The following is a 10,435-nucleotide window of genomic DNA, read 5'->3' as shown; positions in this document are numbered from 1 at the left end:
GGCCGCTGTCTCATGTAAGTATTGCTACATGAAGCATGAGTGTAACTCCAGCCAAAATTCTGAGGGGCTAAACAATGAAGATCTCGTCAAGGACTCTGAAGCACTCTCTTTGGAAAAGATGCTCTATGATGGTACATGAATATACCATCATCCAGGGGGAGGGCTAATGATAGCCGTTTTTTCGGCTCTTTGTAATTGCCACAGTGAGTTACCTCACCCTACCAAAATCACCCAAACACTGTGGCTACCCCTACCATTTCACTGTACATAGGCGTGCGTGAGTCACGGGACTTTTCCCATATCTTCTTAAAAACCCTCAGCTAGCTAGTCACTGGGCTAGGTGAGCCAAAAAATAATAATAATAATAATAAATAAAAAATAAAGTATATTATGGCCTCTTTGTGTGTAAATATTTCATTGTATATATGGCCTAAATATAGGGATTTTTTATAATTATTTTGGTATTTTATTTAAATATTTCTACTTAGGTGTGTCTTTTATTAAACATATGTACACCTTCTTTCATCCTCTTACACCATAAGTATATTTTTTGCCAATATGTACATACTCTAACCTTATATTTTTCCTTTATACAAATCACTCCCACATTTTCACCCTCACCCTCGTGAAAACAAAAAATTGATTTCTACTCATTGGTCAAGTTTATTATATTATTTACTTGCATACCTTTTCCTCTTTCACCCAAAATAATTCAAAGAGGGACCATATCATATGATTCCAATATCTTTCCATATCCATAACTCCTCCATATTTTTATTATTATTTTTACTCATTATTCTAACACCATGTGCTCATTGAGCTAAAGTCCATGAATAGTCCATACACTAGTCCCACCATGTATATATTTCTTTATTCACCAATAATCCTCCTTCATGCATGTGTCAAGGGCAACTTGGATGCTTTGTATTATGATATGACAAAGGAGGGGCTCACTCTTGGATGCATTGTACAAATTCAACAAAGGAGGGGTCCACTAAAAGACTTTTGCAAGCATAAAAACAGGCTTTTTGGTGAGAATTTTGGCACCTATCTCCACTCCGAATTTGGAGCAGTGGTCAAAAGAGAAAATGTAGCCCACGCTCTGAATAATCACCTCAAATTTTTTCATGAGTTTTGGAGCTACCAGCGGTGAGCTATGATTTTTTGAGTGGACCCCAGTCTGCCCACTTTTTTCACAAGTAGCCCATAGTCTTCTCTCACCTCTTTCCACACTTCTACACACACACACACACATTTCTCTCAATCCCTCACTCAAACCTGCACCTTCAATGGTTTCTCTCACCTTCTTCACCATTAACCTCCCCACTTACTCCCATAGCTCTCATATGAGCTCTCCATGTACATACACCATCTCTATGCCTCTCTCTATTACTTCCAAAGTACAATTCCATCTTACCCCTTATATATATACATAAATTCAGCATGTGTACCATGATTAACCTCTGCAAATCAAGAGATATCATCAACGGAATTACCATTTTCATCCCGATAATCAACCTTGGTGGCGGTGGCGTAAAGAAGGGAAGACGAAGAAGAAGGTCGATAGTCATTTTGAGAACCTACACAAGTAAGTCCAAAACTTCTTCAAGCTTCACCATCACAAGGATTTTCTCACTTCATTCAACCATCTTACTTCAACCATCCACCTCATTCTACCCATTGTAAATGTAACATTAACTTTCTAGTGATTACTAACACTAACCACTAACATACTAACACAAAATAGCATTGACCTAACCATAAAAGACACCTCACCTCAAGACATGTATAGTAACTCTCTCTCTCTCTCTCTCTCTCTCTCTCTCTCTCCCCTTCCTTAAAACTTACTTTCACCTTATCTACCATCAATAATGCTCTCTTTTGAGCCCACACCCATGACTCAAGCAGACAAAGAAGGCCCGCAATGTTTTGATATTCAAAAAAATCATAATCCTGATTTGTTAGCTTGTAAATTAGGATTTCCAATAATCTTAATATGGGGTCTCCAACCTATAAATAGGCCCCTCTCCTTCTTGTAAAACAACCTCCAACATCTCACATAGTACCCCAACACTCTATGCGTAAGGAGAGACTTAGGTGTAGCAACCACTTGTGAGCTTCACTCTTGGTGTGAGAGAAGCCTTCAAGCTACACATTGCAAGTGAGAGAGCGTGAGTTCCACAAACCTCAAAACCACTATTGTACATGCTCCTTCATCATAAATAAATTGAGGTTTGGTGCATCAAAGGCGTGATTCGACGTTCAAATCTTCGTCCTTCCATTTGTGCAATACGGTTTGGTGAATTCAAGGTGACTTGTGTATTTGAGTTTTTATCGGTTGATCTTGATTTTAGAAAGTGTTTTAGTGTGTTTTTCATTGTCAGTTTTGTGTCCATTGTAAGAGGGTATTGTGGTGAGAGGTCTCCCACACCCTAAGACAGTGTGTGTGTGTGTTTTGGCAATGTTTTAGCAATCACTAAGCATTGAGTGAGTTTATACAAGTTCTACGATAGCATCATAACGAACCATCTCCATTTGCAAGTCACAAATAAGGTATTACGCAAGATTTTTTTCTCTCTCTCTTCCCTTTGCTCTAGCTCTCTCAAGTCCAGTTTGTGTGTGTCTTGGTGTGAGGTTGTTTGTGTGTGTTGTGTGGTGCATCTTCTTGGTTGTACCAAAATCTCTCTTGCGTCCTAGTTCGCATACCATAACTAGGTGGTGCCCCTATCTTGTTTGGGTTTGGCTGTGGGTTTGTTGTTGTGTTGTGCTTGTGGTTGCCCCAGCCCCAATTGAGCAGCACGGGAGCCTTGAGGGGTGTTTAGAGGTCGCCTCTCTTGTTGCCCGCCCCGGACCGCCTCAATTTTGGTGCCCCCACTGAGGAAAGGCTTGTGTATCTTTTTGTGTAGGTTCAACCTTTAGCATAGTCAAGTAGGTTGCATGAATCACGAGAATTTGTATGATCCTTTCATTCCCATTGCAAGGCAAAAGGTACACATAATTGTTAGTACTAAGTTGCAATTTCAGCGAGTAATTCGTAGGATTTTAGGTCCTCTTAGGTTGGCCGAGATAAACGCTTCAATAAACCCTTTTATTTTGCCTCTGATTAGGTACGACCTTAGTTTGGACGTCTATATTTTTGTTTTGTTTTGAGTATTAGGTCATGCATAGACCATGGATAATGGCCCAGGAATAGAGGTTTTCCCCTTCCATTTCACTCCACACATTAGAATAAACATTGCAATTAGTAGAAAAATCCATTTTCAACAACGTATGGTATTCATGTTTGGTGCCCAAAGAGTAGGAGAAATTCTCGCATCACCAAACCCTGTCATTCTACCTCTTATTGATTATCATAGGTCATTTGATGTGAATATTTTTATTTTGTTGTAGAATAGATTGCAATTTAGAAAATATTATTGTGTAAATCTTTTAAAGAAAGAAAAAACAAAAACGCGTCACTTTGAAATTAATTCAATGGAGAGCCAATGCCAAATGTCTGGATATCCTCTTTTCTTTGGAGAGCCTGGAGAGGATGCAGAATTATTTCTAGCGAATTTCAAGATGTCTTGCCGTATCAAGAGGATAGTAACTGATCAAGAACGTGTAGAAATGTTTGAGGTGGTCCTTAGGAAAGATGCTAGTACTTGGTTTGACTCTTTGCCTGAGGAAGTTAAGGGGAATTACACAGAAGTTTTGAATCGTTTTAAGAGATACTTCTTTGATCCCCAAAACACTCAAAAACTATGGCAAGACATTGTTTCTCATAAGCAAAAAGACTTAGATGACTACTACTTGTACAAGCAAGAGTTTCTACGTCTTTGGGCTCTATGGATACGAAATGTTACTAACCCTGGTGATGGTGCAGAATTTTTAAAGAAGGAGAGGTTCATAGTAGGACTCTTTCCTGACCTTAAGGTAAAAGTTGAGGCGGGTGCACCTGCTACTTTTGATGCAGCTGAAACTAGGGCTGCTGAGAAGTATAGGAAACTCAAGTGCTTAAGGGGAGAGGTTCCAATAGAAGGTCTTAGACCCAAAGGTAAGTCACAAGCATCAACATCGAGGGAGATTCCTGAGGTAACGGCGGAAGTAATTGAGAAGTTAAACGAATCTTTAAGCAGCCTGTCAATTCACCTTGCACAAGCTGTAGGTCCAAAGGGACAAGCAAAGAAGTCTGAAGAGCGAGATCCACGACCTAGGAGAGTCTTGCAATGTTGGAATTGCGGAGAGTCTAGACATGGGATGTATAATTGTCCTTGGCCCCGTGGGGAGCCAGGGAGGCCTAACTTGAATTACCCAGTGATGAATGCAGGAGAAGGAGCTGGTCAACAACCAAGGCTTCTACAAAGGCCAAATGGACCAAGACCACCTCCACAAGGGGTAGAAGGAGTTCCACCTTTGCCAAATCCAAATGTGCATGTGGTAGAGGTGACAAATTCAAATAAGGTTGACATGGAAGCCAATGGCATTAAGCGTGGCCGACGAAAAGGTAAAGAGAAAGAAGGAGTCACATCACAGAGTGACCATGGACAAGGCAAGAAGGCAAAGGAAACCAAGGAAACCAAGAGGACTCGACGTCGTATCAACCTCCAAGACTTCCCTCTTGGACATGGTATGGCTCCGTACAACTTGTTGGAAGACATGAGAGGTAAGGGTCCTGATATTTCATGGCCTCAATTTCTTGCATATGTCCACAAGTTAGGAGGGATTTAACAAGGGCAGTTAGCACTAGGAGAAAGGTAAAAGAGAGTGTGCCTGTTGTAAAAATTGCACAAGCTGAAATGAATGAGGACATTACACCGGTGCTAGACTGTTACATCAAAGGAAGATTGGTTAGGAAAGGTCTAGTGGATGGGGGTGCACAAATTTGCATCATGACAGAGGGACTCATGCAAAAACTAGGCATGCACATCCATGAGACACCGGAAATTAAGGTCAAGATGGCAAACAATAGCAAGGCTAGGTGCGTAGGCATTTGTAAAAATGTTTTTGTGGAGGCCTTTGGCATTAAGAAGGCAGTGGATTTCTATGTCATGTCGACCAAGGGAAGTGGTTATCCATTTATCCTAGGAAGACCATGGCTAATGAAAATGCGAGCTTTGCAGGATTGGGAGAGTGGGAAATTAATTTGCAGGAATGACAATCATAAGAAGGTTGTCTTTGACATGAAGGAGCAACGCCAAGAGGAGCTCCATGAAGAATCATCTCAAAGTGAGACGGAAGAAGGTTGGACCGATAGCACTTCAGAAGAAGAAAGTAGCGGCAGCATTACTGAAGAGGAGTCTTCCATCGAAGTCATGGGGGTAAGGTTTAAGCCAAGCAACCAAGAGACCTCTTGTCAAGGCTTGGAGGAGGTAGGTCCTCAAGAGAACGAAGGTGTTCAAGATGAAGGGATGCTGGAAGGTATGCTATCAACAACACTTACAAAGGATGAAAGAGAGGAGTTCAAATGTGTGCTAAGGAAGTTTCCTAGGCTTTTTGCTAAAGACTACACCGATGTGCGTGGAGTAGATACTGTTCAACACAAAATTGAGTTGAAGCCAGAGGCTACACCTAAGGCTCAGAAGCTACGAAGGCTAGGAGTCATCAAGGAGCAGGCTTTACTCAAGGAGGTAAGAAAGCTTCTAGCAGCAGGTTTCATTTATCCAGTGGAGAATTCAGAGTGGGTCTCTCCCGTTGTTGTCACTCCTAAGAAAAACGGAAAGTGGAGGGTGTGTGTGGATTACCGTCCACTCAATGAGGCAACAAAAAGAGATCACTTTCCCCTCCCATTTCAGGATGAGATACTAAATGAGGTAGCTGGTCATGAGAAGTACACTGTGTGTGATGGCTACTCAGGTTACTTTCAAATAGGGATTGCATTGGAGGATCAATTGAAAACAACCTTTATCACTCCTTGGGGTTGTTATGCTTTTAGAGTCATGCCATTTGGTCTGACAAATGCTCCTGCAACATTCCAACGTTTCATGAACATGGTGTTTCAAGCATTCTTTGGAAAGTCAATTAGGGTGTTCATTGATGATTTCTGTATTTATAGCTCAAAATCATTGCATCTACAAAGGGTAGAAGAAGGTTTAAAGAAGCTCTATGACATGGGAGGTCAACTCAACCCCGACAAGTGTCACATAGCTGAGGATGAAGTGATCTTGCTTGGTCACAAGGTTTCCTATAAAGGCATTGAGGTGGATCCTTCAAAGGCAAAGGCTCTTATTGAGCTACCATCACCCAAGAGTCTTAAGGAGGTCATCTCTTTCATTCAGAAGGTGAAGTATATGTCACGCTTCATTCACTTAGCCTCGGAGTTGCTTCATCCTTTGCAAAAGTTGACACAACAAGTAGAATTTGCATGGTCTGATGAGCTTGAAGAGTATTTTTGTAACATTAAAGTCATTTTGTCAGAGCTACCAACACTCATGCCTCCTTGTTGGGAGTACACATTCTTTGTTAGCTCTAGTGTTGGAAGGGAAACAATTGGTGCTGTGTTGCTACAACAAGATCCCCACAGTACAAGGATGCGACCCATCTACTTTGCTAGTAGGGTCATGAATGCTTTGGAGAGAGACTACACAGAAGCAGAACTCATGATGCTTTCTCTCATGTTTGCGGTGAGAAAGTTTAGATCCTACCTGCTACCAAGACCTTTTGTAATTCTCACTGCAGAGAATTTGTTCCCTTGGGTGTCATCTCAAATGAATCTTAGTACTAGGATCTCAAAGTGGATTATGGAGTTGCAAGAGTTTCAATACTCTTTCAAGGTAGAAGATAGTGTGCGTGCACAATTGGCAGGGATTCTCACTTATAGGGTGCATGAAAAGGAGATTAAGGTGCCTGAAGTAAAGACCCTACCATTGCCACCACCAAAAAGTATTCCTAATGCTTTTACTTTGTTCTTTGATGGAGCTTTTCGTCGAGCCACAGGAAAAGCAGGGGGAGGGCTAGTGTTGCTCAACCCAAGTGGAGAGGTGGTCATGAAAGAGAAGTTCAATCTACCAAGTTCAGCTAGCAACAATGAAGCAGAATATGACACTCTACTTCATGGTTTGAAGATGTGCATTGGCCAAGGGATACAACGCCTCATGGTAAAGGGAGATGCACTTCTCATTGTTAAACAGATTTTAGGCATTTGGGCATGCAAGAATGAAAGCTTACGGACAAAAGTTCATGCCATTCGTAGATTGTTTAATCAATTTGAAGAAGTGCAACTATATCATATTCCTAGGAAACAGAATGAAGATGCCGATTTACTTGCACAGCAAGTAGTTACATGTGTTGAGAAAGAAGTGCAGGTCATCATGGTGGCAGCAATCGTCAAGCAACCGAGATACCAGGGATTGGAGTCATTGACTCCCATTATTAGCTACATTTTGGAGGGCGAGTTTCCACAAGACTTCACGAAGTCTCAGAAGAGGAGACTCATGAAGAAGGCAAGCGTATATCTCTTCCTAGAAGGCTCCCTCTATCAAAGAGGGAGGGATCAAGTATGCAGAAGAGTACCAACTATTGAGGAAATTCCAGCCATTCTAAAAGGTTTGCATGAAGAAGCATGTGGTGGTCATTTTGCCCAAGAATTAACTGTGAAGAAGATTTTGCTTGCGGGGTATGTTTGGCCAAGTCTGCATGTGGATGTCCAACATTGGTGTAAAAGTTGTCACAATTGTCAGGTAAATGGGAATAGAAGATTGGTTTATGGTCCAAGGCAAATAGTGCTTGCAAATGGACCCTTTGAAAAGTGGGGCATTGATGCTATGGGTCCTCTGCCTAGGACAAAAAATGGTAAACTCTACATTCTAGTGGCTATAGACTATATGACTAGGTGGGTGGAAGCACAAAGTGTGGCAAAGGTAAATGAGAGGACAGTGAGCAAATTCGTCTACACTCACATTTGTTGTAGATTTGGCACACCTTTGGAGATTGTTTCTGATAATGGTCCAGGGTTTAGAAAGGGATTGCTCACAGAAGTCTGTGAAGAACTTCACATTCTACATCGTCACAGTACACCCTACTATCCCCAATCAAATGGTTTGGTAGAAAAAGCTAATGGTGTCATTGCAGGCATCATTAGAAAGATGGTGAAAAACAAGACAAAGTTGTGGGATGATTTCTTGGATGGTGCCTTGTGGGCGTATCGAACCACATATAGGGAAGCCACGGAGTTCACACCATTTCACTTGGTCTATGGTCAAGAGGCTTTACAGCCAATTGAACTAAACATTCCAACAATGCGACTTCATCGCAAAGCAGCACAAGATGATCAAGAAGCATGGATGGATCGACTTCTTACCTTAGCTGAGCTTGAGTGGAAAAGAGAAGCAGCATACGAGTGCTACAAGAGGAAAGCTACGCAGGCGAAGGAGAAGCTTGACAAGAAACTGAAGGACAAAGGCATCAATGAAGGAGACCTTGTGCTAAGGTATGACAATCGACTCGATAATCGTTTTGATGCCAAGTTTGAAACTAGATGGCAAGGGCCATACATAGTCAAGAAGGCTTTCAATTCAAGTTACTATCAGCTTATGGACTTGAATGGTAAAGAGCACTCCAGGAAAGTAAACGGGTATCGCTTGAAGCCCTATTTGAGTCGCCTTCTACCAAAGGATCTACCAAAGATCTGTCCAAAGGCCGCTGTCTCATGTAAGTATTGCTACATGAAGCATGAGTGTAACTCCAGCCAAAATTCTGAGGGGCTAAACAATGAAGATCTCGTCAAGGACTCTGAAGCACTCTCTTTGGAAAAGATGCTCTATGATGGTACATGAATATACCATCATCCAGGGGGAGGGCTAATGATAGCCGTTTTTTCGGCTCTTTGTAATTGCCACAGTGAGTTACCTCACCCTACCAAAATCACCCAAACACTGTGGCTACCCCTACCATTTCACTGTACATAGGCGTGCGTGAGTCACGGGACTTTTCCCATATCTTCTTAAAAACCCTCAGCTAGCTAGTCACTGGGCTAGGTGAGCCAAAAAATAATAATAATAATAATAATAAATAAAAAATAAAGTATATTATGGCCTCTTTGTGTGTAAATATTTCATTGTATATATGGCCTAAATATAGGGATTTTTTATAATTATTTTGGTATTTTATTTAAATATTTCTACTTAGGTGTGTCTTTTATTAAACATATGTACACCTTCTTTCATCCTCTTACACCATAAGTATATTTTTTGCCAATATGTACATACTCTAACCTTATATTTTTCCTTTATACAAATCACTCCCACATTTTCACCCTCACCCTCGTGAAAACAAAAAATTGATTTCTACTCATTGGTCAAGTTTATTATATTATTTACTTGCATACCTTTTCCTCTTTCACCCAAAATAATTCAAAGAGGGACCATATCATATGATTCCAATATCTTTCCATATCCATAACTCCTCCATATTTTTATTATTATTTTTACTCATTATTCTAACACCATGTGCTCATTGAGCTAAAGTCCATGAATAGTCCATACACTAGTCCCACCATGTATATATTTCTTTATTCACCAATAATCCTCCTTCATGCATGTGTCAAGGGCAACTTGGATGCTTTGTATTATGATATGACAAAGGAGGGGCTCACTCTTGGATGCATTGTACAAATTCAACAAAGGAGGGGTCCACTAAAAGACTTTTGCAAGCATAAAAACAGGCTTTTTGGTGAGAATTTTGGCACCTATCTCCACTCCGAATTTGGAGCAGTGGTCAAAAGAGAAAATGTAGCCCACGCTCTGAATAATCACCTCAAATTTTTTCATGAGTTTTGGAGCTACCAGCGGTGAGCTATGATTTTTTGAGTGGACCCCAGTCTGCCCACTTTTTTCACAAGTAGCCCATAGTCTTCTCTCACCTCTTTCCACACTTCTACACACACACACACACATTTCTCTCAATCCCTCACTCAAACCTGCACCTTCAATGGTTTCTCTCACCTTCTTCACCATTAACCTCCCCACTTACTCCCATAGCTCTCATATGAGCTCTCCATGTACATACACCATCTCTATGCCTCTCTCTATTACTTCCAAAGTACAATTCCATCTTACCCCTTATATATATACATAAATTCAGCATGTGTACCATGATTAACCTCTGCAAATCAAGAGATATCATCAACGGAATTACCATTTTCATCCCGATAATCAACCTTGGTGGCGGTGGCGTAAAGAAGGGAAGACGAAGAAGAAGGTCGATAGTCATTTTGAGAACCTACACAAGTAAGTCCAAAACTTCTTCAAGCTTCACCATCACAAGGATTTTCTCACTTCATTCAACCATCTTACTTCAACCATCCACCTCATTCTACCCATTGTAAATGTAACATTAACTTTCTAGTGATTACTAACACTAACCACTAACATACTAACACAAAATAGCATTGACCTAACCATAAAAGACACCTCACCTCAAGACATGTATAGTAACTCTCTCTCTCTCTCTCTCTCTC

The sequence above is a fragment of the Adiantum capillus-veneris genome, chromosome 10, assembly GCF_014529385.1.
Source record: "Adiantum capillus-veneris isolate H3 chromosome 10, ASM1452938v2, whole genome shotgun sequence".
Taxonomy (NCBI): Eukaryota; Viridiplantae; Streptophyta; class Polypodiopsida; order Polypodiales; family Pteridaceae; genus Adiantum; species Adiantum capillus-veneris.
Note: the sequence above shows the minus strand (reverse complement) of the source record.